Raw genomic sequence first — 27,588 nt, 5'->3', positions numbered from 1 at the left:
TCCGATCCTTATGGAAAATGGTGGTATTACTGGACTCAAGATTTCTGTGAAACTGCACTCTGAAACTTCAGTTTTGGGAATGTAAAACACAATTGTTGGAGCAGATCAGTTACCTTAAATACTTTTATTCACCTATGCTTCTCTACCTTGTCCAGGAGAATGCTGAGTGAGGCACAGCTGTGACCACATCCCCCTGTTGTGACGTTTAGTTAGTGTGTATCATTCCCACTATTTTGCAGTTAGAAATTCAGCCTTTCTAAACGGTGAGCTCTAGCTTTTTTGTTTCCTACCTGTGGAGTTTTCAATGTTACCGTAGATTTGGGAAGCTGAAGAGGATGAAGCTAAAAGGACTGTCTTCGCTTACAGCAGTTAAGTGATAGCACATTGACTCAGCTCCTAGGCAACCTGTTATTTTAAGTCACCTGTAATTAAAGCATTTGTCCATCACATTCCAACGTGTCTGACCTGCTGGTCTGCCCTGGGCAGTGGGTGGGTTCTCTGTATGATCCACATCCATTTATCAGCAAATAACAACATACCCGCAGCCCTAATGAGGACTTTATCTGCCTGGTTCGTGCAAAACATGAATCTGAGTTTGTGGAAAGTTCATGGCTCACAGAAATGTTCCTGTTGTACTCTGAACTAAGTTGAGTTTTATCTTCACAAGTAATACTAAATGGGGAGTTTTAATGGAAGAAAACAAAAATATACACGGTCAATGTTGTATTGAAATTTGTTTTTGTGGGAATTTACAAACAGTTTATAAACTGTTGTAAATAGCCTGTAACCTGTAGCACTTGCAGGCACTGTGTTAGCCTTTCATTGGAATTGTACTATTGGGCTGACTTTTATTTGTTTAATTAAACGTCTCCTTTGCCTCCCCTCTCCATTTAAGGAGAGGCAGGGCTGTAGTCCCATTTCATTATTAGTACTTTAAATGAGTGGTGCACTGGAACAGCTAGTTTCCTTCACACATAATGCTTTCTCATAATTTCCTTCACTTAGGTGTTTAGCTTAAGGATAATTAAAACAGTTTACTTCTTTCTAGCTAGTGAACAGATGTCTTCTCTCTGTATCTCTGGAGTAAAACCAGCTAATGCTTTGCCACTCACAGCTGAGGCTTCCCGCCGCCTGCAGGAGAGGAGGCACTGGCGATTGTAATAAGGCAGTAGGAGCCTTAGGGCATCCTAAACTGACCTCACAACTCGGCTATAACCAGTCAACTCTACATATGTAATACTTCAGGACTAGGAAAGTAAATTGAGGCCGTTTTAGCGTATCTTTGTTTCACATGTCATTGGGATGTTGCTGGTTTGTTCAAGGATTTTTCTCCCATCATGTAAGCTGGGCTTTATGGTCAAAATACCTGTAGAAAGTAAGTTACCAAATGGAAAAGGCAATTACTTGTTTGCTTGGGTGCAGTATCCAGCCCCTAAGTATCTTGATATTTGGTGGAGAAGAAGGAATACAAATTATTTTCTTTTCAAAGGGGAATTTTAATCCCATTGGCACAGCAAATTGCTGCTCAGTTTGTAGCAAGAGGTGAATTTGGACATTATGCATAGCAGCTGCACTGAGGGTGTACAAAAGCAATCCTAAAATTTTTCTGTAAGCTCCACCATATAAAGACTGACAGTTCCTGAAGGAAGTTCTTACAGAGTGCATAATACCAAGACGAAATGGGTTTATTCAGGCTGTAGGGATCTTCAGTTACCAGTTGTAAGGGCTTAAAGCAGCCCTGCTGAGTTATAAGTTTGAGATGTGATAACAGGCACAATCCCAACAGCTTTAAGGATAAAAAAAAAAAATCTCTAAATAATGTTGTAGTAATAAAGACAGATCAGCAGTAAAATAATCCAGGCTGTAACAGCAAATTCAATAATTCACTAGTACTGGTCTAGACTTTATATCCAGGTTCACAAAGATGTACATGTGGGTGGGTTAACCTTGGCTGGATGCCAGGTGCCCACCAGGCCCCTCTGTCACTCCCCCTTCAGCAAAATAAAGGGGGAGAATAAGATGAAAAACTCATGGGTCAAGGTAAAAGCAGGTTAATAAAACCAAAGGCCAAGGCTGTGCACAGAAACAAAAGGAAAACAAAGATGTTATTCTCTGCTTCCCCTCAGTAAGCGATGTCCGGCCACTTCCCGGGAAAGCAGAGCTTCAGTATGTGTAGTGGCTGCTCCTGGAGACAAACGTAGTAATGAATGCCCCCCTTGTAGAGACACAGTCTAAGGCAATGCTACCCTTACTCTCATCTAACAATACATGGTTATTTTGCAAGATTATAATGCTATTGGATGTGTTGTTTTTTTAATATTTTTTGCATTCTTATTTGTATTTTAAGCTTCCCCAGGTACCCACTGGTGTGTATGTACAGTAAACTGAACTACATTAAAAATGCTTTGCATGGAATGTTTTGTTGGGGTTCTCAAAGGTCTTTCCAAAAGTGACTTAAAGGTCTTTACAAGAGGCATACCAAAATTGTCTTGTAAACCAGCTTTTTTCCCTGTTCTGGTTCACTGCTTTTTCTTTAGTGCCTTTTATCTTGGTTCACAGTTAGTCAATAATTATAAAGCACACAATCGGAGACTGGCAAGTGTTGTGGTGTGACCAGTGCTCGTTGAGGTTATAATAATCTATTTTGTTGAAATTAACTATGCCTTCTCACATCACGCTAATTTGTTAGGTGAGGCTTGCCTCAAACGCCTTATTTTTCTCTATATAATTGATTGTGGACGGTAGAGCTTTCTACAAGAGAAGTAAGCCTTTCAATACATCTGCACAGGATATTTCATAGAGGTCTCAAGAAGAGACAGAAAATCAGCAAGTTTGATCAACAACAAGATCAGCAACATGAATGTGACAGTTCATGGGGGGGAGCTTATTAATGGGAATAAACACCTGATGGAGGTGGTGGTGGTAAAGGAGATTGAACCCGACCCTTCAGCAGTGCCTGATGAAATGGCAGAAGGTGGTGGGCACTAATTGGAAGGCAGGAAACTCCATTTAAATGTAAGAAAAACCTTTTTCACTGTCTGAGTGGTCAAACAGTGGACCAGGATATCCAGTGAGATTGTGGAGTCTCCATCTGTGGGGCTGGTCAAAACCCAGCCAGGTCCAGCCCTGCTCTGAGCTGGGAGATTGTCCTAGATGATCTCCTGAGGTGTATTCTCCCCTCTGTGGTTAGTGGAAGTGACTTCCAGGGTGATCTCCTCTTGCCAGGATAAACCTTTTAAGAGCTGACACTTTGATAGTGTTGATAGTTTATTGATCTCAGAATATGGAATCACTCCAGAAGGAGTTTGTCCCAAATAATCATGAGAATATACATGACTGAAAGACTCCTTCAGCCTTCGTAATGAAAAGAAAAAACTTGTCATGAGCCAGAGAGATAGTAAATTTTAGTGCTTAGATCAGCTGCTAAATTACAATTGCAATGCTGCCTTTCAAAGCTGCTTTTGTCTGTGGCTTGAGATAAAATAATTTATTTCCAATGGGAGTAACTTGGTGTTCAAAGACACGTCCTGGAGAGGACTGAATGCACCCTCCTGAAGGTGACCGTTTTGCCACATGATGCTGATGTAGGTATGGTATCGTGAGCAGACCACTTGGTCTGTTTTCCATGCGTAGAGGATCTTAAATAGTCTCTCCCCTTCCAGCAGGAGTGTTATGAGGTGGGAAAGAGGGTGAAGGCAAAGAACGGGGGGTGATTTTTTCACCCAAAACACTGGGAATAGGAAACCCATTCAGGATACTTTCCTGGTAAAAGAAATAGTCCTGAACTTTTGGCAAATACTCAGTAATTTAAACAGAGTCAGGTCTTCAGGAGGACTTTTTGGTTAGTTTGTTGAATATTTTATTGCAAAAGTGGGTCATTTCACACTGTCGGGCGCACTGCTTTAGCAGGTTTCATTCCCATAGTAAAGGAGTTGTCAGCATTTTTGGAGCCATTGCAGCAAATAAAATAGGAAGCTCTACTTCACATCTTATTTTTGCCTCTCCTAATTACCAGTTATTTTATACCAGTTCCTTGTGTCAGAACTGGCATCGAGGGTCATGCAAATGTACCACTTTACAGTGATGGGACACTGGCTCCCCTTTGTTTATAAACTGACATCAGTTGCTCGACAAAAGCAGAGCACAGCATGATTTGGGAGGGAGGGTGTACACCGTAGCCCTTCATTCCCAGGAAATGGGTGGGTGGGCTTGCAAGGTAGCCTGGCGGCATGTAGGTCTTGGGCTGTACAAGTCAGGTCATGAAGCATTGTCAAGGCAGGCAGGAGTGCTGGCAGCACAAACTGATGCCGTGATGGGTAACAGGGAACAGCAATGTGGTGTGCTCTGCTCTGGCTAGCTGCAAATGCTTGTTGTCTGTAGCATGGGCTCTGAGGGCACAAGGTTCTCTGGAGAATGCAGAAATACGAGTCTTGCCTTTTGTTCAGCTTTTCAGGTCTTCTAATAGCAAGCTTTTCCTCTGGAAATGCCCTTCTATATGGTTTAAAAACAGAAGTGGCAGCTTCAAGAGAAAAGTGTCTTGCATACTAAGACAAGAATTGGTCTGTTGACTCTTTTTCCTCTCCCATAACTGAAATAGAATGTAGAGTTATTGATCATGAGAATGTAAAAGTGCATTTCTTTGTTTTAAAAGAGGTAAATAATGATATAAGATGTGCCTTAGATGGCTCTGTGTTACTGGGGGTAGCTGTTTACTTTTGGGATACCCTAACTTCAGAGGAACAGTACATCAGAAGCAGAGAGAGTTACGTTGAAAAATCATGTGGTCATCTGTGCTATCCGTGTGAATGTTACTAATTAGTATGTCATTCCCACCTGCTCTGCAGTCACAGCAACATGAAAGATGCTGTTTGTGTTTACTGTTTGCAGCTGGACAAAGGTGATAAGCCTTTCCCAGGCAGAGTTCCCTTGATGGCTTGGTATGGCTTGTGATTTGCTTCATTTGGAAAAACACTGGTTTTGTGATGGATGTTGTATTTTACCCATGCTGCTGATTGCTTTATTTGAAGCTGTAGAGGAGTCTCCATCCTGAAGTCCCTAAAGGAACCTGGGAAGATAAATTCAGCCTTTTTTAGGCATTGGGTCTCTGTAATCCTGATGGACAGTCCAGAACCGTGGCAGAGGTTCCTAACAAACAGCATACAAGCTTTGAAGGTCGTCTTTGAAATTTGGCTGGCAAATCTTTTTCTTTGTGGTTACTAATGGTCCTGGCAGTTTTCCTTGCCATCTGTTCTCCGGCTACAGATCACATGAAGCTGCATGCTTTCTTCCTCATGCAACCTCAAGACTGATTTTGGGCACAGTTTTACTTGATGTACCGATTGTTTGCTGAAACTGTACCTTAATGATAGGGGGAGCAGAAGTTAAATTATATTTTGGATTAAACAGGAGAGCAGTAGAATGGAGCTGTAGGTCCTTACTGTGCACTTGATCTAATATACCAGCTCTAACAGCTTTAAAGTTTGCATTACACACATTGTTTAGGTATTTTAGTCAAAGCTGATAGGGATTTATGTTACTTCTCACAAAAGTGAATAGGCATAAATACTCGTAAAAACTTGTTTAGAAGCTAGGGTAATTTAAGAGTGCACATGAAATAATCTTGGGCTCTCTAGTGTTTTGATAAGCTGGGGCAGAACTGTAATTGGACCCAGTTGTTCTGATAATTTCCTGCTTGAAAAATGACCTGTCATGCTGAACATCTAAAATTATTAGTTCCTCTGGAAGACACAGGCCAAAATAAAGGTATTAACAACCTTATTCATCGGTGTCCCTTGACTTCTGGAGTTTGTCTGTGTTATCTCTGCCATAGAGCAGCGGAGGCACATGCATGGAGGGAACTTGGCAGAATCATAGGCGTTGACTCCACACAGACTGTACTGCTTACCTCTAAAGGAAAAAGGATATCTGGCCCCACTGAGAAGCAATGGGACCAGACATGTTCATCCCGGACCTTTTAATGTTGGAAGTAAGAGCTAGAGAGAAGAATCTACATTATGGAAATAAATGGTGCACATCATGGACTTTGAGGGTGAAAAACCTGTGTACTTGCATCAGTGCCAGAAGAGGTGACCGAACCAAGGCAGAACAGGATTCGTATCTGGCAGATAAAGTCACAATTTGTGCACAGAGAGATGCAGCAAGCGAGGAAAAGGGTATTATGATTAAGGTTGCCTGGTTATACTGCAGAGGGAGCTGATACATGAACGGTGCTGAAACAGTGAACAGCAGAAGCATGATGAACACTGCATGAGGGTAAAGAAGATTTAGTGACACCCGTTTTGTGTATTTTCTGTTTTGCGTTAAACTCAGAGACGAGTTTCAGGTTTAGCTGCTCTTCTCATTTTATCTATATCCTAAATTTAATTTAGCATCACTATCCTATAAATTGCAGGCTTTGAAGAATTACCTCATTAGTCTGGTTTGTGACTGACTTAATTTTGTATTTCTGTCTATGCCACCAGCCTGCAGGGGTTTGTTGTTTTGTGTTTTTTTGGTTTTTTTTTTAAGTGAATTTCTTCCTGAGTATCTGTAACTGGTTTTTAGTGCATTTCTGTCTACTAGCAACAGGTATAAATCAGCATATGATTTATATGCTAGATGGTTCCACTGAGCTAGTCTGCCTGCTTCCATATAAATTTTCTTACAGTTTAGGACAAACTCCAGCTGTACTGTTCCTTTGTTTTGAGTGACTGGGATATCAGTGGGTAAATGATGAGGCAAGCAGTTAGACAGTCTGACGCTTTTATTTCCCTGTTTCAAACATAGAATGAAGAAGGTTTCCTGCAGGAGGGAATGGTGAATAACACAGATGTTCCTGTGGATCCTGAGAACGAGGCTTACGAAATGCCTCCAGAGGTAAATCTGTTGTGGTGTTTGCTGTACATGCACATAGGAGAAGGGCACAGGAGGGGGCTGCACGCTGGAGCTACGTGAGCCTGACGCTGTGAGATGTAGGGGCACAGCAGAAATGCAGTCTCTCTTGGGCCAAGACCTTCCAGAGGTATAGTGCTGGGAGTTAGAAAAACCATTGCTTTCTTGATAGCAAGGAAGTTGAATGGGAAAATATTGTGTGTTTTTGAAACACTTGTGCCTGGGTTTCTGAATAATCCCCAGGAAACTTATATCTTTGTTATCTTTGATAGGGAATATGGGAAAGACTGCATCTTCATAGATCTAGTAGCTTGGCCATTTATCAAAGCATCATGCTTTGTAAAACATGATGATTCATTATTATAGTCTTAAGGCAATTATGGGAGTAAATTATTTTGTTGTTTTCCATGACCCTGCTATCTAAAAATATTACTACAATGTCTGCCATGATGCATTGGTAGTTGGAGTGGCAGTTTTACAGATAATTGGGCTGAGAATGGGAGGTATGAAACTATTAGGCCATGATCCAGTAAAAGACTTAAAGGCATGCTTGATTGCTAACACCTTGGCTATCACTGAAATTATGGGGGTTGCTCACGTACCCATAGTTAAACGCACACTTAAATGATTTGCTTACTCGTACGAGTAACTGCAGCACCTGGTGTGCTGTTCAGCCCTGAGGCAGTTGTCCTCTCTCTCCAAGTTGAGTTGCTATGGGGTGGCCTCATGAGTTGGTGGCAACATCAGCTGAATGGTGTGTTAACTGCTGTAAAAGCCTATTTCTTCTGTAAATAGAACAGCTTGTAAGGTACGGTATCTGGAAGGTGTGACAGAAGAATGAATAGCAAGTTCCTGATCACATGAAAATCTATAGTGTTTTGGCATTGAATCCACTAGGACTAGAACAAGCCGTGAAAGTAGGATGTATTTACCGAAAATATGAGTAGCACTGATTTCTGCTCTCCTCATTAGGAAGAGTATCAAGACTATGAACCTGAAGCATGAGAGTCCTTTACTTCCTTTCTATCTCCTGAAATCTACCAACTACTAAAGACGTCCCATCCTGTACAAGTGCTGAGTTCCAATGTGCCCAGTCGTAAAATTTTTTTACAGTTTTTACAGTGTATTTTGAAGTCTTCCATCAGCAATGATTGGAGCGTCTGTGACTGCAACCACTTTGTTTCAGCATTTCCCTCCTGCTGGAATGAAAGCTGGTTGGCAGGGTCATTGTTGTGCTGTGGATATTGTGGCTTCAAGTTTAAAAGTTAAAAAAGAAAATATTAAATAAAAACACCTAAGTGTCTACTGCTTATTTCTAACTCTGTACATGTTTTGTTGATAAGCTGTCAGTAATTTGATATTGTTTATGATACAATTTTTATTTGTTTCCTATGACTATTCTTTCTGTGCAGACATGACTTATTGTGAGAGCTTTATATAGATGCGTATGTATTATACATATTAAAAAAAGTAATTGAGCATGAACTATGCACCTATAAATATTAGCTGTTGAAATCTTATTGTCTTGTGATGTGTTTTATTAACTTGTCTGTAAATAATGGTGTTCAACTGAAGCGAATAAAATGTAACCCATTAAAAATGAACTTCTAAATTAGTGATGATTTATAACGCTTCTCCTCTCCAAAAGCCCCTGTTAAAGCATTCAGGTTGTGTTGCTTCCTGGGAAGGAACTGGAGGAACAAAACCAGCAAATGGAAGCCCAGTCTATACCAGAAACACAGTGGCGAATGAGGGTATCAGGGCTGGTACCTCAGCTGGAGTAAATTCTTGACAAAGTATATTCATCTGTAGTGCTAAGAAACTTGTCTTGTATAAAGTCCTGTTTAGCAAAAGTACAAATCTACTGTCTGGTTTTAGTCACAGTAATTTTAGTTATTATGTTGCCTGGATACTTTTCCGTATAGTAAAAAGATTTAAATGTGCGATGTTTTCACTTCTCTCTTATTTGTTCTATTATCTGTTATTTGGGATCAAATGGTATGGAATGATGCCGTGTTTTTTTGGTTTAAGGTTCTCTAATCCTGAGTAGGATTTTGAACTTCCCTTACAGGGTAGTCTTTCCAGTGTTCTGGGGCATGGATCTGAAGACAGGTAAATATCATTGTCTGTTTTTGTAAATGGCCAAACTTAGGCACAACCACACTGGTATGTGCAAAGAGACCCAAAACCCCCGAGGCTGAACTCTCCAACTTTTTATTGAACTGAGCTCCTTTCTGGCTTTCTGCAGCCTTCCTGGTATTAGCATGCCCAACATGAAATAGATCTTTCCAGGTATGTACCCATCCCAGCCGTATACAGTGGGAGCTTATGGTGTAGTGCTGTGAGCCAAAATGCCATGGTTTCATGATGCTTAGAAAGCTGGTGCTTCAATTTCCCATGTCACCCCCCAGTCCCAACCCCATATTTCTAAGGAATTTCATTTATTTCAGAAGAATCGCTGTCAAACTCTTTTTTCAAAGCAATTTTAAATCCCTTTGATAATTTCAGACAAATTCTGGGTATTTTTTCATCAGTAGTTAAATTGCCCAATGGAGCCTGAAGTCCTGTAATCTTTTGCAGAAATCTTTCGTGATAACCTGCAACAACCCACTAACAATTTGCAGTCTCCTTCACAGGTGGTGTGTGGGAAGAATCTCTTGGCCTGGACATCTCTGCTGTTAAAATTCATCTTCATGCCTTAGTGGCAAATCGATTGATTGCATCCATGGAAAATTAATATCAGGACAGGCCACAGTATAAGATACTGTTTTTATAATTATTAATGTTGTTTAAGGATCTTTCTATTCTAGTAAAATGATTTGGGAAGAAAAGCCCAGTGTGCTAGCAGGGACTCATCCACTTGGGAGCAGTCGGATGCCTGATACTTCAGGGAATAGCGGACAAAGTAGAATATGTATATCTGTTGCTCATCTTCTCTTCCACTACCCCCAGATCTTGATTGCTCTATTGTTTCTCTGTTAGGGAATCAAACTGTTTGGTTGCTCCCATCTTGCAAAGAAGTCTTAAATAAGCTGTGAGGAGCAGTATGTAGTGAAAAACAGTAATAAGAATAAATGGGCTCCTAAGACTAGCCCGTTGTCCAAGCACACAGGAGCTAATTATTTTGTTTCATAGGTTAACATCAGTAAGTCATTCAGAGTTTGCAGGTCATTTAAAATGTGCCATAGGTGATCAGTTTAGTTCTTGTACCTCTTGCAAACATGCCCTCAGGTGGCCCCAAAGTCCATGGGACCCCCGGTCACTATGGCAGCACAGTGTGATGCACTGATCTGGTAACAGGCTGCATTTTAATTAGGTTCCTGAAGGGCTGTCTGACCAGCCTTTCCAGGTAAACTAAATGCCCTCTTGTCTTATTTCCTGCAGGGAGATGAATACTGACGTGCAGATTGCACATGTCAGAATTGTGCTGGATGCTAAAGCTGAACTAAATAGATACTGCTGGATTCAGGTTTTTTTCAGTGTCTGCCCTGGGTATTAAAAAAATGCTTCTACTGTTGTGATAACATTTGCAGAAGCAATGCCTGCCAGGGAGGAATATGCCTCAGAGCTGTCTTTTCCTTAAGAGCCTAGATTTCAGCTCAAACCAAAAGCAATTTTTTGTCCTCAAATTAAGAGCTGATAATGAGTCTCACCATATCCCGGTCCTCCAGGGGAACAAAACACGTGGTATTGTTTTGTTCTGTTTTGACAGCTTGAACTGATCTTCTAATGGTTACTAATTAAACACATTGTAATAATGTTTTTATTACTGTAAATCGTAGAGTTAATACTTGTGTTACATGCCTTTTGTATAATGACTTTCAAGTAGTTGTATTTGTCTGAGGGATAAGGCAAGAAATGCCCTCCTCCCCCCACCGAGACTTTCCTTCACTCGCTTGAGAGAGTTGTAGGCAAGTTAAGGTAAATTATAACGTCCTAAACTTAAGGAAAAGTGACATGCCTGCATCTTTTCAGGAAGCATGTATTTTACTCATCCTTGCTTTCATAGGACGAGCAGTCTAGGCTCAGTGATTCTCATATGGAAGCATCCATCATGGACAATCTGCTGCAGCAAACTGAGTAGAGACCTCTGCTTCCGAGAGCTGTGGGACAGTCGAAGATCCAGGGCTGTCCATTTAACAGCTGAAATTATTCCAGGAGAACAATGAAAGACAGGTACAGAATGGTTTTCTACACGTGTTCGTAAAATCCTAATATACCAAGCATAACTACTTAATTGCCTCTAAGGTCTGATCCAAAGTTCACTGAAATCCATGGAAAGATTCCTGCTTGCTTCACGTGGGTGTTCTAGGACACCCGTAGCTCCGGTGTACGTTTGATCTTCTCATACAAATTACATGTGCCAGTCTGCACTGATGGGATGAGCTTCCAGTTCTTTTCAGTATGCTTTTTAGGGAGAAAATAACTGCTGAAATCCTTGCTTCTAGAGTTTCTTAAGGCACTGGCTGTATGGTACTTTTTTTTTTTTTTTTTTTTGTCAGATAGATGGTGTGGGCTGGAGGTGATGTTCCAGGGCTCTCATCTCTAGCTTGCTGAAAATAAAGGGAGTCCTTTTGTTGATTTATGTAGGTGTGGGTGATTCCTGGTGCCTCTCTTAAGTCTGCATAGAACTCTGCGATGGCAGAGATCAGATGGTCAAGGTCCCTCTGTGGAGTCTGATGGTTCTCTGATACTTTTGGGCCCCCAGCTTGAGGCTTTCAATATTACTGGAAAAGATGCTAATAATGGTCTTTGCAGGGTATTGTTCTGTTGGAACCAAAAGCAGATGAGATCTTAGCCTTTAGTGTCTCCATGCTGCATTTTTAATGGAAAATATAATCTGTTTAAATGCAGACATAAACAACATTTCTCAAGCCTGCCTGACATTTAACGTGTAACTCAGAAGGTTCCTCTGATCTAAAAAAGTCTGGCAGATGGAGAAACAGCAGGTGGGACCTTAGGTGAGACAGCCAGGAGTTAACAAACAGGATAGGAAACTAGGTCAGATGAGATTTCTTCCATGTTGGAAGAAATGCTTTGAAAATGTTTCCTCCAATGGAGGCACAAAAGTTTTGTTTTCTGCATTTTCTATTAATATTTGCATCCTTGAATAGGTCAGAGTCTATCAGCACCTGATGCCATCTATAGGGCATATTTCTGTGGGAAAGGTGAACATCTGAGATTTACAAGTATGTCTTTTCCAGCCGTGGCATGGGACATCTCTGTACAAGAGGCCAGAGCACCCATGCGTTTCTGATGATTAACTTGAGATTTAGCAAGTCAGATATTGTTATGAAAAGCCAACTGCCGGGATACCTCAACTTCTTTTCTTTTTCTCTCTAATCACCACTCTCCCATTTGTTTCTTTCTCTCCATTAGTCTGCTTCATTTTCAGAGGGTTAGCTCTTACCCTGTCCTCATTGTCAAGTGTCCATTTTACTGCCAAAGCTTACTCCAGCCATTGTGTACAGTTACATTGTGATGAGGCTGCAAGTGAATTCCCTTTTCTATTTTTCTGCCGCCTGAAGTCCTCTGTACCAAGCAAATAAAAGCCATTGACCAAGGAGTGTTCTAGATGAATAAATATAAAACAAAATACGAAAGCTGATTTTATCAGTCTCCTGCATAGAAAAGAGAATTGTGCAGTGCCCGTGGGATTGTTATCCTTTGTTTCAGGAGTTTTATTCATGTGAATTCCAGCTCTAAAATTCTGTGAAGCCTTGCAAAAATAATCAAGATGGTCATCTAATGTTAGCATTTGGTAAGATAGCATCTTGCTGATTTATTTACATCGCCCACTTCCCAAAACCAGAAAAAATCTTAGAAGGAGCAGCCTTAGCAAGAAGACAAGACAGTGTTGTTGAATAAAAGTGGAAAAACATGTTAATAGTGAAAATGTAAAGGACAATAATTGTCAAATGCTACATGATAAGGCCAAGAAGAAGTGAAACCTGTTATCTTGGTCCACTAAGTGAGTGGCAACTTTCATTGGCAAAGAAAGGTGATGGCAGCTCCCACAAAATACTTGAAACAAAACTCCTCCTATTTCTTCAGCCCCCTCACTCCACAATCGGGTTCCCTCCTGGCCCAGATTTGCAGTGTGATACATCTCGTTTGAATAATTGGGTGTTCTTAGGTGTGACATAAATGGAAGTGGATTCAAAGCCTTCAGTTTTCTTTTTCATTCTCAGTTTTATGAAAGCTCAACAAATTCAAATATGATGATAATTCCAGTCTGTTAGCTACTGTCTTTTGCACAGACTGTGTGCACTAAAGGGACAGATCTCCTGTATTAATGCGTTTCGTGGACAGATGAGATTTTCCTGCCATTAGGAGCTGTTCAATGCCCGTGTGTTTATAATCTAGGTTTACTGTTGACTGCACCTGATAGAGACCTGCTATTTGGAAAATGCTTGAAGAAAGGAATTGTCCTCTCTTTTTATTTTTTTTTCCAGATTTCATACATTTTATAACATGTCTGAAACATGATTTTACACATCCTTATGAGGATGCCATCCTGGATCATGTTGGATTCATAGAAGTATACATATGTATGTATTTTTTAATGGATACTCTGTGTGTATCTCATGTGGGTAAGTACGTATGGGCATTATCATTAAGGCTGCTGCTGGGATGTTGGCTCCTATGTGACCACAAACAAGCTCTTCATGTAAACTGTCATATTAAAGCAGGGTAGTCCGTCTCATGAAGAGATAAGCGATGCTGCTTAAATAAAGGGAGTTATCCTGAGATGGAATATACACCTGAGCTGGCAGAGCAGCTCTGACCCGGTGCAGCAGAGAACCAGGTGCGAGAGGAGTGCACTTGGGGGAGAAACAGCATTTAACGTGTTGATAAATCACCTGTCTGTTTTCTCTCTGTAGTCACTTTGTCTTGTCTTTCATGGTACAAGGTTGCTGGAGAAAAGGTCATTGTTCCGTAACTGTTCACTCCCTAGCACAGTGGGACCCCAGATATTACTGAAACGTTGCCTGAGTTCCTGCCAGCCTTCTCGTTACACAAAACACAAGTGCTGCTATGGAAATTAAAGTCTGAGTTTATTAGACAGCAAAAAATGTTGGTGTTGTTTCAAATGATGTGTCTGTGCCTGGCCAGCTCTTCCCGATGAGTGTCTGAACCAGCTCTACCTCCACCTGGCTGACAGGGATGTAATTTTCAGAGAAGATGCTGATTTAAAGGTGAGATTTACGTTATCTCATCCCAGAAACTGGGAAGGAAAGGAAGAAGGGGGTGTGGCTACACTTTTGCAAAAAGCAGATGCTTTCCAGAGGTGAACGGGAAGAATTGCTTTGCTGTTTGTTCAGTACCTGCAGAAGCAGTGCACCCAGTATAGTAGGGCTGTGCCTTCTGCTCTTGTGTCTGCAATGGGCAGGAAGGGCTGCCATTAGAAAATTAAATCAATGGGCAAGTGCAGATCCTGCAACACTGTAGTGCAGCAAGGGCATCCTTTGGTAATGTAAGATTAAAAGGCAGACTTGAATTGAAGTTTTGCTAACCGCTTCTGGTGCGGCAGGAAAGTCACCCCAGCTGAGTTTATGACCCGCTGAATTTATGACCCCGACTGTAAACCAGAAATAGCTGTACTTGTAAACTGCTCACAGATCTGAGAGGTGTTTATTGCTGCTAATTCTGAAGCTCATCTGATGCCCCTGACTAATATGGATATATTATGGCAGAGGAGGATAAAGATCTGGAAATGAATTTGTCACAGTTTGACACAGTTTGATGTTTCTTTTCCTCTGCCTTCTCCTGTCACATGTTTTTATGTCTTTTACCAGGTCTGAGTGGTTACCTGGAGTTTAAGAAACACAGCATGAGATCAAGGCAGCTGAGCTGGAAAGTGTAATGCAACAAGATTGCAGGCTCTTCTGTGTCATGCAGGTATTACAACTGAAGTGTCCAAACCATATGGTTGATAGAAGGTGACTTTTTAAAAGAAGTCTTTAGTAATGTTTCCTTTTTTTTTTATATCCCATTTATTGTTCTCCTGGTTGAAAAGACCAACAGCCAGTCTTTTCCTCCAACTTCTTAATTTGAACTGAAAGCAAAGATGTAATTGGGTTCAGTTAGATGTAAAATGCAAAAAAATCTCTAGTTTTCTCATTAAATAAACTGAAACATGAATGTTCACATGGATATCATTAATTTGCACAACATCAGTTTGCAGCTGACGTACCTGAAGATCGATGTGTGTCCATCTTCCCTGGCCTGGGGTGTGCCCCTGCCGCATCCTGACCCCGAGACCCGGCTCCCTACTGCAGTGACGCCTGGGCTAGAGGAGAGCTGTGGCTTGCTCTGGGCAGCTCTGAGCTTGTTCATCAGGGCAGCAGGACTCTAGTTTGTGCTCCAGTACTGTTGTGCCCAAGCGTTAGGAGTTGGAGGAAAGGATTTCACTCACAAACAAGAACGGTTCTGACACCATTCCCAAAATGCTCCTGCCAAAGAATAGAGTTTTTTAATCTTTAAACTTTTGTCCTCATCTTTCTGCTGATCTTAAGAGTGTTCAGTTACAAAGCCAAAGATGTGTTGACTATCCAGTCATAACCTTGCACATCCCGAACTCCCACTGGAATTTCTTTAGAGACATGACATACAGAAAATGCAGGGTCAGGATAACTGGACATGTGCTGATGTTAAAAAACAAAACAAAAACCAGAAAACCAATCAAACAAACAAACAAAAAAACCAAACCTACTTTTTTTTTCTCTTCCATTTATGTTATTTCCAAACTAAGTGGTTATGAACATGTTTGTTTTTGTGGGTACATTACTAGATAATAACCAGGTAGCTTGGCTGTCTGAAGGGAAATAGAGTAACAGAGCTAGAGGATGGAAACCAGCATTGTGGTAGCTTCTCCATAATTATCTTTCTGTATCCTTGATTCTAGTTACATGTCACAGTATAGTGAGTTTGGGTTTGCGGAGTCAAGAGGGAACCTTGGAATAAGTGGTCCAGGTGTGAACAGCCACTGGAGAAGCAAAATCCATTTTTAATTATAGGGACCATTAAAAGTCTGGCAGACCTCAGAGTCCCGATTTAATTAATCAGCTCATTGCAATCCAAGTAGCTTATTTTCATGCTTGTCAATCTGATTTCCTTCTCCAGAAAGGAGACTGGGGTCACCTTGCTGTTGCTTTTGAATCCCACTTTTCAGAGTACTTTGCTATTTCCGAAAATCCTAAAAGAAGATAATTCCTCCTCCTGCCACTGAGAGCATCCAGGCTTCAGATTTCTGTCTCTCTCTTTACTGACGCATATCAGATTTACCTCCTCCAAAAGTAATTTGCTACAATTTCAGTGGGTGTGCAAGGCTTTACCTCTCACTTGGGAAAAGATTGGAAGAAAATCAGTATTTGTGTCTATAACATACAGTATATTGGCCGGCTTGCTGTTGTCATCTCTGTATTCTCTGGACAGCTCTGCAGGCTGTTGCAGATCTGACTTTCACGGTAGTTACATATCCATGAAATCCCAGGTGCTTCAGTTATTGTCTATTGTCTGCATTAGGAGAGCGTCCTCAGGTCCTAGACATGATTGAACCAGGAGTTTTAAAATATCAGGTTGAAGACACAGACCTGACAAAGAGTGTAAATGAAGTAACTGCTATTTAGGAAGCCGAAAGGGAGATGAATTTTTGGTGACTTTTTAGAACATCTGGCATATCCCCAGTGCCATGCAAATAAACAACATTGCAGGAAAAGGCTGTAAAATACTTTCATTTTAAATGACATCCGTCCCCCATTTGCCACAAATTACAAATGCTTGAGGGTGAGGGAGATTGTTTATCAGAATCAGTTGGGGAAAGAAAACAAAACTAGATTATAGACTGACCTGCTGGGGATTGAGTACTGACCCTCCCATACAATGTTCTTGCATTTTCTGCTGAAGGAATGGGTAAAATGGGGAGAACTGTTGGCAATGAAGCATCAAGAAGCAGGGTAAGCCGGTACTCGGCATGCTCCTGGCTTTATTAGGATGTCACTACAAGGTCAGGGCCAAGTGTTTCTCCTCCTAAGCTCTACACAAATTTCAAGCTGTCACTATTTGTTCTCTGTGAGCAAAAAGTGCTGAAAATTAGCGTGGTTCTACTAGTCCTGAATAAACACCAGGTCAACTCTTTATAATGAAAGAGCTGGGGAAATACTGCGTTGTACAATACAGTTTAGGTTTATAAAGCTGGAAGGTTTCAAAACCAAAAGGAAATCCACACTTGTATTTCCACAACCACTTTGCAACTTAGTTTTTTTTTCTGCTAAGTGAAATTTTGGCCAAATTCACTCTGTCCCATGAGGGATTTAAATTTGGATGGAAATTAATAAGATTTTTCATATTACTTCTGGCACCATGTACTCTACTAAGGTCTTTCCAGTATTTCTACCTTGCAATAAGAAGCAGACTTAAAACTGTCTGTGTTACTATCTGGACAGAAATGTCTTAGGCTTATCCTACCCCCATAGCCAATTCTGGTCTGTAGATTTCTCATTGCTATTATTTTAGATTAATGACCACCTGTCCCCCCCCCACCTTCCTCAACTTCTGAGACTAACCTTGTTGTGGGGTATCTTGAAAACCAGCATCACCTTCCAGGGCCATGTCTGAATATACTTTAAAAACCGTATTTTAAAAATCTGACTGCATAAATGTTTAGCTCTGGAGGTGTCAGGGCACAGCCTGCCCGGTACGTATGGACAGTCACACCACAGAGACTGCTCTTGATTTTTAAATTATTACTAATTAGAAGTCATGATCTTTTTGTCACTTGTAGTCTGTAACTTGGATGGAAAACAACATCTGCTGGAGTGGAAGGAAACAGGCATGTTCTGTCTAATCGGCTCTAAAAACACTCATTTAAATCTGCACCAAATGTATCAAAACTCTTCATTTCATATTAGTGAATTCATATTTCGTGCATCAGCTCTTGCCTTTCAGCGAGCCTCTTCCATGTCCCACTCGCATGGGGCTACCTCAGCGGTTGTCTTAAAGGAGACACAGGGTGTGGGGTTGTGGTGGGTGCTGATTTTGGGTTTGAATCTGAATTTTTAATTTCTTCTTTCAGCAAGGTGAAAACCCAGCAGCAAGTCCCCAAAGAAAGTGGGAAAGGAAATGCCATTTCTTCCTCCTCCAGCGTTGGGGAAAATGCCTGTAGAAGTGCCCAGCAAGGCAAGTCTTCCAGTCTGTCCTTTTCACACTAGAAGCCTCCTTTCTTTTTTCATCCCTATTTGTGCACTTACCCACCCTGGAGCTCAAGTTGATCTCAGGTATTTGGGGAAATGCCAGCATTCACTGTGACACTTCGCAGCATCCAGCTGTGGCTTCTAGGAAATGACTTTGAGATTTTGCACCAACTGCCCAAAGGCTGGGACAAAGGAGATGTGCAGAGAGGATGGCAGTGAAGTGGAGCGAGCAGAACAGAGGTGCCAAAGAGGAAGGTCTGTTGTGAAGAAGGGGAGGGGGGAAGACAGAGGTATACTCTGCTTCTTTTTCCAACCTTAGTTGCTGGTAGGTATGCTCTGTGTGATTGAAAATCTGGACCTGCTGTCTCAGAAAGGCTCTGGTCACTACCATGCTTAGACAGAGAAAAACTAGTGGGTGCTTGATGGCAACAACATTAACCAACCTGGGCTGGTCTCAAGCTGATGACTCACTCTAAGATAGCATACTGCAATGATGCCATGCCGTTCGTTTCTAATCCACCTGCTGCTGCTTGTTGTTCATTTGTTGAATATTTCTCTATTTGTCCATTGCACCACCCTTCTCCATCTTTTCCAGAATTATATTGCTAATGATTAACTGCATGTGGCGCTCCTGTGGCGCTGTGCTCAGCGCTGACTTATTTCGTGCAGTGCTGTAGGAAAAACAGCAAGTGAGAAAATTCAAGCCTAGAAAAGCAATAATTTATTACAGTAGAAACAAGCACTGAATGAGTCACGCTGCTGACAGATTCTGACATGCAACCGATCTATTAGAGGGTTGCCTTTCTGCAAGTTTTTTCCCCTCTCTCTTCTCCAGATGTGATCTTCTTAAAGGCTGTGCAGGCAAATATTTCCTTGCTTGGAAGTTTGTCTGTTCTTATCTACAAAAGCTTTTGAAAAAAGACCCTAAACCTGAAAATTGGTAAATGCATGAAGATGTATCAGGGCTTTTCTTCTGTCCTGTGCTGCTTTGATATTGTTAGTAGAGGATGAATGTTAACAGCAAGTATTTTGGGACTGTAAAATGTAGCCTGGAGGCTGATAACTACCTCATCTGTGAAAAGATCTTTATGCTAGGCAAGTTTTTTTACAAAAAGAGATCTGTCATGATTTCCTTGGACTTTAGAGCATTTGCTCAGTGCCAAGATATGAAAACTTAGATAAAGGCAGCACTGTAAGGTGCAGCTTGACTCCCAGCTGTATGCTCTAAGTACTAGGTCAAGCATCCTTTACCTCCTCATGCTAAGCAGTCCTCTTAAAGAGTAGGATATTGAAACCTGCTGTTACTTTCCTTAGGAGTGAAGGCTGTGTGATTTGTGATTGCATGAGCTAGAAGCCTTCTTTATCTCCCTGTCCACAGAATTGTCTTCCTGTCTGGAGACAGCTGTGCAAAGGGGCCAAGAGACAGGAATCCTCTTGTAGAAAATGCAGAAGTGCTGCCTTCTCCAAAGACAAATGATAAGTATCTTACACTATTAGTCAGTCTTCTAAAGTCAAAGTGCAACTATATTTTACATTGTGGGCTGCAGGGAGGCTGAAGAATGAGACTGAACTTAATTAGTAATCCTTATGTGCGGACTGTTTCTGAATCTCAGCAGGGGTTGTTGAGAAAACAGTATGCAGTAACATTTGAATATTGACAGTGACAAGGACTGGGTAATGCTTTAATTTCTGATGCTTCCTCAGCCCTGGGTTGTTCCTTAAAGAAAAGGAAAAGCAGCACAAGAAAATGTTATATATTCAATTCTGTGCATATAGATGCAAACGCAATATTGAGAAACTTGATCACATCCTTCCAAGAGAGGAAGAGTGGGTTCTGTTTAAATTTAGTGTTCATCTGCTAGCTTTAGTGATTTATCTGGAGGAAGTAGGCTTGTTGTTTCCTCTGATGCCATCAGAAAAACTCTTTGCAAAGGCTGAGGTGACTCAAACAAATGAACTGTTTTATAGGTGTCCTTAACAGAGCTTTTGTTGTATTCTGCATCAGCTTTAAGTTGTTTTGAGTATGTATCTTAACCTGAGCTCCATTGCTGAATTCATAAAATGTGCTTCTTTAAGAGTCTGAAGAATCCCAAAAGATCAAATAAAGTGTTGTGCCCAAAGCTCACAGGCTTGAGCTGTACGGTGGGGAGGTCATTTGTGGTGCTTGGTGGTTGTTCACTACAAGCACGCAGGTTTTGTCATCCCTTTGCCTCCTCCGGGTATATAAGGTGTTCACCTCTGAGGTGACCGGATGCTTATCTTGGTGTTGTAGAACGCATTGCTTGTTCTGCAAAAGTAACAGGACTTTAGAGACTGGAGGCTGATGGTACCAGAATGTTTCCAGCATTATAAGAGCTGGGGACAAATCTCTTCGGTGCTCATCTGAATAAAATAAAATAAAATAAAAAAAAAAAAACCACCACCCAACACCCTTATTTCTGCTGCCAAAAGAAATACAACTTTCTTCCCCCCAGAAGTGGATATTCAGATGATAGTTCCTTTATTTTCCGGTAGGGAAGCTATCACGTGGGCATCATAATGGTAAAGAGTTTTGGTTTTGTTTTTAATTATCTTTGTTTTCTCATTACCTCCATAGAATTCGTTATCTCTTCCCCAGCTTTTTATGTCTCCCTTCTGAAGACAGATTCTGTTTATGGGTGTACTATAGTTCTCCTCTCCCTTTATATATTTTTATCACTATTTCCAGTTTCCCCTAATGAGTTCATTTCTATCTGGAGCGTGTGCAGAGGGTTGGAGAGTTGCAATAAAAATTTGACTTTTAATACTAGCACAATTGAAAATTTGCTGATAGAACATTTGGTGTCTCAGGTCCACAATTGGGTTCCAGGTTGGTAAAAGAACTCAATTCTGGCTGTTGGTTTGGCAATACAATACAGATTTCTCACTGTCAGCCAGTTCCCAACAGTGCCTTGGCTGGAATGTAGTTTAGACAAAATGGAAAAAAATGTCTTCTATCCTTGCAGGTCTGGTTTACAGCCCTTTCACAAGCTAGTAGTTGCTGTATTACATTTCCAACTGGTGTGGCATCCTGAAAATATTCGAAACAGAGTTATGTGATTAGCCCAGCTATTGGAACACTGCCTATCAAGTATGAAGGGTAAATCAGCTTTCCAAACAAAGCCTGTGTGGAGTACAGCCAGCGCTGGCGTGGTGCTCCCACTCCTCTCTTTAGCTGGTGTAGTGTTCTGCCTTGGTTGCTGGTATTTCTTCTTCTGGTTCTGTTTTACTCCAGTGTTGTTTTCCATGAGAGAGACCTTAGTCAACCGAAAGGGGAGGAATAGTAGCTTCATTCTTTTCCTTTAAACACATACATTTCACTGTTGGCTTTTTAAAAAAAAAAAATCAAGATTCAATTATTTATCAGTTCATGATGCTCAGCTTCAGTTATTTTGGATGTGCCTTTCTAGTGAAACAAGTTCATTATGATTGCTAAGCATCCCTTTATGTTATATCAAGGCCTTTGTACACTGATTTGGTAGATTAAAGAGGGATTAAATTACAGCTTTCCCTGTCCACATACACCAATTACACTTTCATGTCTGTTGAACAGAACTCTAAGTAAAGATTTTTTTTTTTTAAATACACACATTGCATATAGAACAACAAGTATCCATAGGCTGCAAATCTACTGTGTGAAGTAGATATGGCCTTAGGAGTAACACTTGGAAGAAAATGCAGTCGTCACTGCAATTCTTGTGCTGAGAAACAGCTGCATACTGCAAATATATTTGTATTAATTTAGACTAGTTTTAATCCACCCGTGGTCACTGCTTGTTAACTTATGATTCAGTGTATTCTCATTAACAAGAAGGATAGTTTGCTGTGTGCTCGATAATCGCCACCAAAGGGCACTTGAGAAATATTCCTGGTCAGTGACTGTTAGATAATTCAGAGCAATAAAATGAGAAGCAGACTAGCCCGCCACTCTTCTAATATAGCACGGGATTTTTCAAAGGAGCCTACCGCATTTAGATACTCACCGGGCTTTGTACTGCAAGAAACTGATTTGTTTGGCTTACTCCAGGTAACTCTTCAATCTTCTCATAGCGTAGCCACAACTCCAAGCCCAGTGTGAAATTATGGAGTCTGCCTCTAGGGGAGCTTGCAGGCAGGGTAAACAACTGATTTTATTGATGGTTGTGGTTTTGAATGGAAAATGACATGTGGCTTTCAATAATACATTTTTTTTCCCCCTACCTGATTTGGAAATGTTTTCTATTTGTCAAGTCTGTGTTTCGTATGCTATATAAGGCTCTATTCTACTGAAAACTGCCTAGGCTTTAGGTGTCCTGGTGATGACTGGTGAGAACATGACATATTGGGACAGAAAAATGTCAGAATATGATTCTCAGCCATAGTTTTGAGGGGAAACCAGCATGAGAACATGTGAGCACAAAAAAAAAATAATGCCTGCACAAACACCAGACTGTTTTGTGTATGAAAAATTAATCACCTCTGCTGGGGAATAAGTCCTGGTACACGCGAAGAAAATTCCAGTAGCTGTGAGAATAGAACAGCGCAAACACAAGCCAGCAATGATCTTGCCAAAGGACTGCAGGGAGGGGGATCCCAGGAGAACCTGGTGATGCAGGTTTCTGTCGGCAAATTAACACAAGCCTCTTCTCAGGAGATGGACTGCTTTGGGGTAAAGGAAAGCAAAAGCATTTCTGTCCCCTTCAGCTCGTTGCCTTCATGAACTAGCACCGTCACTCCCTGGGCTTCTCATTGCCCTTTTATTATATTTATCCACAAATTGTTTCATTTTGTTCCTCTGTGATCCACAGAGGCAGGCGATCTATGACTGCTTTATTTACCCTGTCAACTCAAGTGGCAAAAGACTCTGCAATTAGTCAAAAGGCTGAATCTGTAAAGAAGCCCTATTAAAACCTCAGGGATTGCTGAGGAGGTTAGGGCTAATATTTCCTGATATAGAGACAAGCAACATCTAGAAATCTCCTTAACAAAACATACAGGACTCTATACCAAAAATGTATAAAAGGATTTCAAAGTCAAATACTCAAAATCAATAAAATTTTTGGTGTTGCTTTGCCCCCTTTGTATTACTGCATAACTCAGGCTTCAGTTAAACGTGCATCTTATTTTCTGCCTGCTCTCCACCTTCTTCAGAAAGGTTATTCCTACAAAGCCTTCAAATTCTCCTGCCTTATTGGCCTACATAGTATTTATCCTACTCTGACTGTACCTTGAGAAAAGTAACCCCTAAGGAGAAAAATCAGCAGAAAAAGAGAAAGGAAGACTGCCTGCCCCCCGGAGCGCTGGACTTCAGACATCTCCTCTGCCACGATTCACCCACTCCACTCTCTCCAGTGCTGTCGGTGAAGCGAGGGTAACAGACAGAATAAAGATTCGAGGGCTTCCTAGCCCAGATAGCAGACACCATGTGCTGTAAAAATGACTCATTTAGCCTGGATTCTTTCACAAAAAAAAAGAAAAAAGAAAACTTCAGGATTAAGACTGCTTTGATGTGAAATATTTTGGGGTTTGCTCCAAAATCTGTTGAAGTCAGGGGTAGGATGGATTCCCCTTGGCTTTGGCTGGCTTGGGGTCAGCCAGTGCCTCAGTAAGCTGGAGTCAGAGCTCTGAAAGACTCGTGACCTGGTGGAAGCTGCCACCCTCCCTCAGGTACAACAGCAATGCGTGGGCAGGCTCGGCATGGTGCTGCATGCTCTGGTTTGAAGTTACCAGAGGGTAACGTGGTGTTGAAAGGAAATACATAGATCATCTTACTCTTCTGGAGGCACTGGCATACACATTTTCAACGAAGGACAGCCTTTTTTTTTTGTTTGTTTGTTGTTTTTTTTTTTTTTTGTCTTTTGGTCCTTAAATTGTTTCTCTTGATGTGTATTACAGTTTTGGTTTTCAAGGCAGAAATGGAAGGGATGTTCTTTCTCTCAAGACAGCAAGCTTGTGCTGTTAAAAGATTTTAGTTTAATAATTGTATTTACCCTTCTGTTTGTTTGCTTCATTTTTCTTCTTCCCATCCTTTCCATAGTTATACTATTGGAAATGTTATTAGTGGAGGTAAAGATCCATGCAAACACTAATGTACCTATATTTCCTGCTGCTCGACTAAGCAAGGCTTTCTTCCTTCCATTTTTTTATTTTTAAGAAAGCCTATTTATGTTTGTAATTAATTTTAGGCTCATTTCCTTTAGTCCATTCCCAGTGATGGCTGCTGTTCAGGAGGACGAATGTGCGTGGCTTGAGGAGAGCTACACTCAGCAGGGGCGTGCGCACGAAGGAACCCCCCACCCATGCAGGCGCTCAACAGGGAAGGTAGGAACCAGCTGTGGGACAAGCTAAAGAGCACACCTGATTTTGTGGCTAGAAGGGGTTGGGAAGGATATTAAACCTCAGGCTTTGGGCCTTAAGCCAGTCTCTAGTTGACTGGGATCAGGATGGCGTGATAAAGGAGCCAGGTGCTACCCTATTACCAGGAATCAGGTAACGGCAGATGCTTACTTATCACAGCACTTTCAGGCAAGCCTGCGTTACCAAATGCTGTTGTATCGTAACCCTGGAAAGGAAGGCATATGTTGTACCCGTCTGTGTGCACAGTAGAGGAAAATGTTTAATAACTTCATGATCGCCTGGCTTCATTCATTGAAGCTCAATAGGTTTTATGTCATGTATTAAATGTCACGTGTAAACATAGCTGTGGAGCTTTTCTTCAGGGCCTCGGGGGTTTGTCTCCCACCAGTGAAGCTGGATGCTCATGTGTCTCTGAGGAAAGGGAAGTGTTTCAGAGCTTGGTGTGTGTCACCTGCCTGCCCGCAAGCACTGATGCTCTGCCTGCAGCAGACACTGGCACTCTGTTTGATTGTTGCCTGGTTAAGGTTGTTCTCATACTTCAGATGGTGAAAAATGTGTTGACACAACATTTATGGAAAGGTCTCAAATCCACTCGATATTTCAGTTCTGGTGTAGGCCTGGATTTGGCTTTGGAGTGGTGTTGGTGAACCTGGTTGATTCCCATGGAAGGGAAAAGTCAGACGTCGGTACTAATACCATCAGATTTGTCATCTGCTTAGAAATTTATGAATTATGAGATACAAATGATGTGTATCTGTATCACTGATGTCTGTTCTTAACCTGCCACATTTGGGGCTCTCACTGAGTCGCGTCTAATCGTACGTATGGAGCAAGGATGATCTCGTGCAGAGAGCTGGAAGCAAGGAGCTCAGGGTCCAGCTGTCTCCAGGAGAGCACGGCGTCCTTGCACATGCTGTGTCTTGGCCCAGCAATGAGTGTGGACAACATTGTGATCATCCTAAGTGGATGTCACAGGTGGGGAGAGATGGCATAAGGCATTTTCAAGCATTATTCCAGACAAACGTGACACAGTGCTGCCCCTGCTGCCTTCTGACGTGGGCGAAGGCTAGAGCTAGGTGTTGGGGAGGCATTGCGTGGCACTCTTTGTACATTGCAGCAGCTTTCTTCTGCTTTCAGTAGATTTTCTTCTATGCATTTGTGCCTGAAGTACATAACGTCTTGGGCCTTTGTGCAACAAAAGAATAGAAGTTAAACATGGATTTGCAAATATCCATACTTCCCAGGATAAAGAGTTTGCTAGCACCCTATGTTTTGATGGCGTTTTCAGGAGAATAAGGTGGTGAGGGTATTTTTTTCCTGTTCTCTAGCTCATACATAGAGGCTAAAAAGTCCCACTATAATGTGCATGACACAATAGCAAGAATTACTGCATTAGCAGAGAACTGCTGACCAAAAATTGAATTTGGGTGAGCAAAACTCTGCTAGGTGTTCCAGAGATAGCAGCTTTTCCAATGTCTTCCTATTCTGCAGGCAAATCTTCACAGCACAGTCTGTCTGTAGAAGAGGTTGTTGCTGCCTTCTGCTCCTCAGGCAGAATTCATGAAAAAGCAAAATTCATTCATGCCTCATCCCTCTGTCAGGGTGTTGGAGGACCCTCCACATACCGCGATGAGTGTAGGACTCCAAGGAGAAGGCATGTTGGTGGAAGGATGAATAAGAGTGGGCTGGGGCTGGGACACCATTTATGCAGGATCAGATCTGGCCCCTGCAGGGAAACCTTGTCAAAAAGGTATTATCCGAGGGGACGGAGGGGCAGGAATCTGAAACAGTGCAGAGCAGGTTAATGTAAACACGTTTAATCCTCAACCTTCTTTTCAGCGTTAATCAGTTCCATCTGTAGCATGTGCCACTGCTGCTGTCAGAGCTGATCTGTGTCCAGCTGGCTGTTGCAACTCTGCACAAGATGCCAGATCTTCCCAGAAGCTGGGATCGTTAATGCCATGAATCACCCAGCCTCAGCTGGCTCCCACCGCAGGGCTTTGTTACAGACACCTGGGTGTCAGTGCCATGTCTCTTGTCTTGCTCACCTTGAGAAATGCAGCGGGGTTTATGCTGTCATGCCTACCCCTTTTCCTGTGCAATATTTCCCCTTATGCTTCTGACATATTTAATTTGACTGCTGTTGTGCTGTTTTAATTGTCTCCCAAAGCAGATCCCCATGACTACTGCAGAAATATGGGAATTCTTGTTTCCTCTTGCCAGTAAATTTTAATCCATTGCATCTATGCTGTTTAAATTTCAGCAGTAATGGATGCTGCCTTTTGTTCTGTGTTTATGGAGCACTGGAGCCATAACAAGGTGTTGAGGCCCCTGAAGTCAAATGGCAGCTCTGAGGTCCCTTTGGACCTGAGCCACCAGAGCAGGAGGGATGTCCCCAGGAGGAGCTGTGCTCGGCTGAACTCACAAAGTGGACAGCCATCCACTTTTTTCTTCCTTTTAGGTGCCAGGGAGAAGAAGACCTGGCAGGCAGGGAGAACGTGCACAGCCCTGCTCTGTGTGGGACCATGCCCCTTCTCTCCAGAGCTAATTCTGAGTGCTGCTGGCAGGGACCTGTGGGTGGGGGGGCCAAGTCATTGGAGAAAATCCAAGTTGCACCCTAGTCCATCACTAGAAGGTGTAAGGATGGTCCCTACTCCTGGAGCTGAGCTCGAGACTCTTCTCAGAGTCTGGACAGTGGCAAAAGCCCTTCTTGTGCTACTCTGGCTATGGCTTCAGCTATGCCACCAAGTCAGCCACTGCTTGAGCTTAATGCTCTGCTACTGAGGGCACCCAGTCTTGACGGAGACTCAGTTGCTTTTATTCCCAAGGTGCTTCAGTGATTAATCACTCTCATGAGGAAAAGTTGTACTTTACTCCCAGTTTTAATTTCTCCAGCTTCAGCTCCCATCAAGTGATCCATGTCACGCTTTTCCGTGTTAGAAGAAACAACACTTCAGGACCTACTTGTTACCCCCCAGGGAAGTACTTGTACATTGTAATCACATCACCTTGCAGTCTTCATTTTGATGCTCACTAAACAGATTGTCTTCTTCAAGCCTTTCGAGTGCAAGCGGTATTCTTTGCCTCTTAGGTCTTTGTGGTAACTCTTTTCTGCATCTCCGGTTAAGTAAGCTGGACACCCATAAAT

General features: G+C 41.9%; 1 long non-coding RNA gene across 1 annotated transcript; it reads left to right on the top strand.

Moving 5' to 3' along the window:
- Nucleotides 1–6,771: 6,771 nt before the first annotated feature.
- LOC104467412 lies at nucleotides 6,772–8,495 on the top strand. Its single transcript, XR_727611.1, has 2 exons — nucleotides 6,772–6,876; nucleotides 7,864–8,495. It is a non-coding gene; the product is annotated as an uncharacterized LOC104467412 (long non-coding RNA).
- Nucleotides 8,496–27,588: the final 19,093 nt, after the last annotated feature.

This window comes from Pterocles gutturalis, unplaced genomic scaffold (assembly GCF_000699245.1).
Source record: "Pterocles gutturalis isolate BGI_N339 unplaced genomic scaffold, ASM69924v1 scaffold11864, whole genome shotgun sequence".
Taxonomy (NCBI): Eukaryota; Metazoa; Chordata; class Aves; order Pterocliformes; family Pteroclidae; genus Pterocles; species Pterocles gutturalis.
This window is presented reverse-complemented; position numbering and strand designations above follow the sequence as displayed.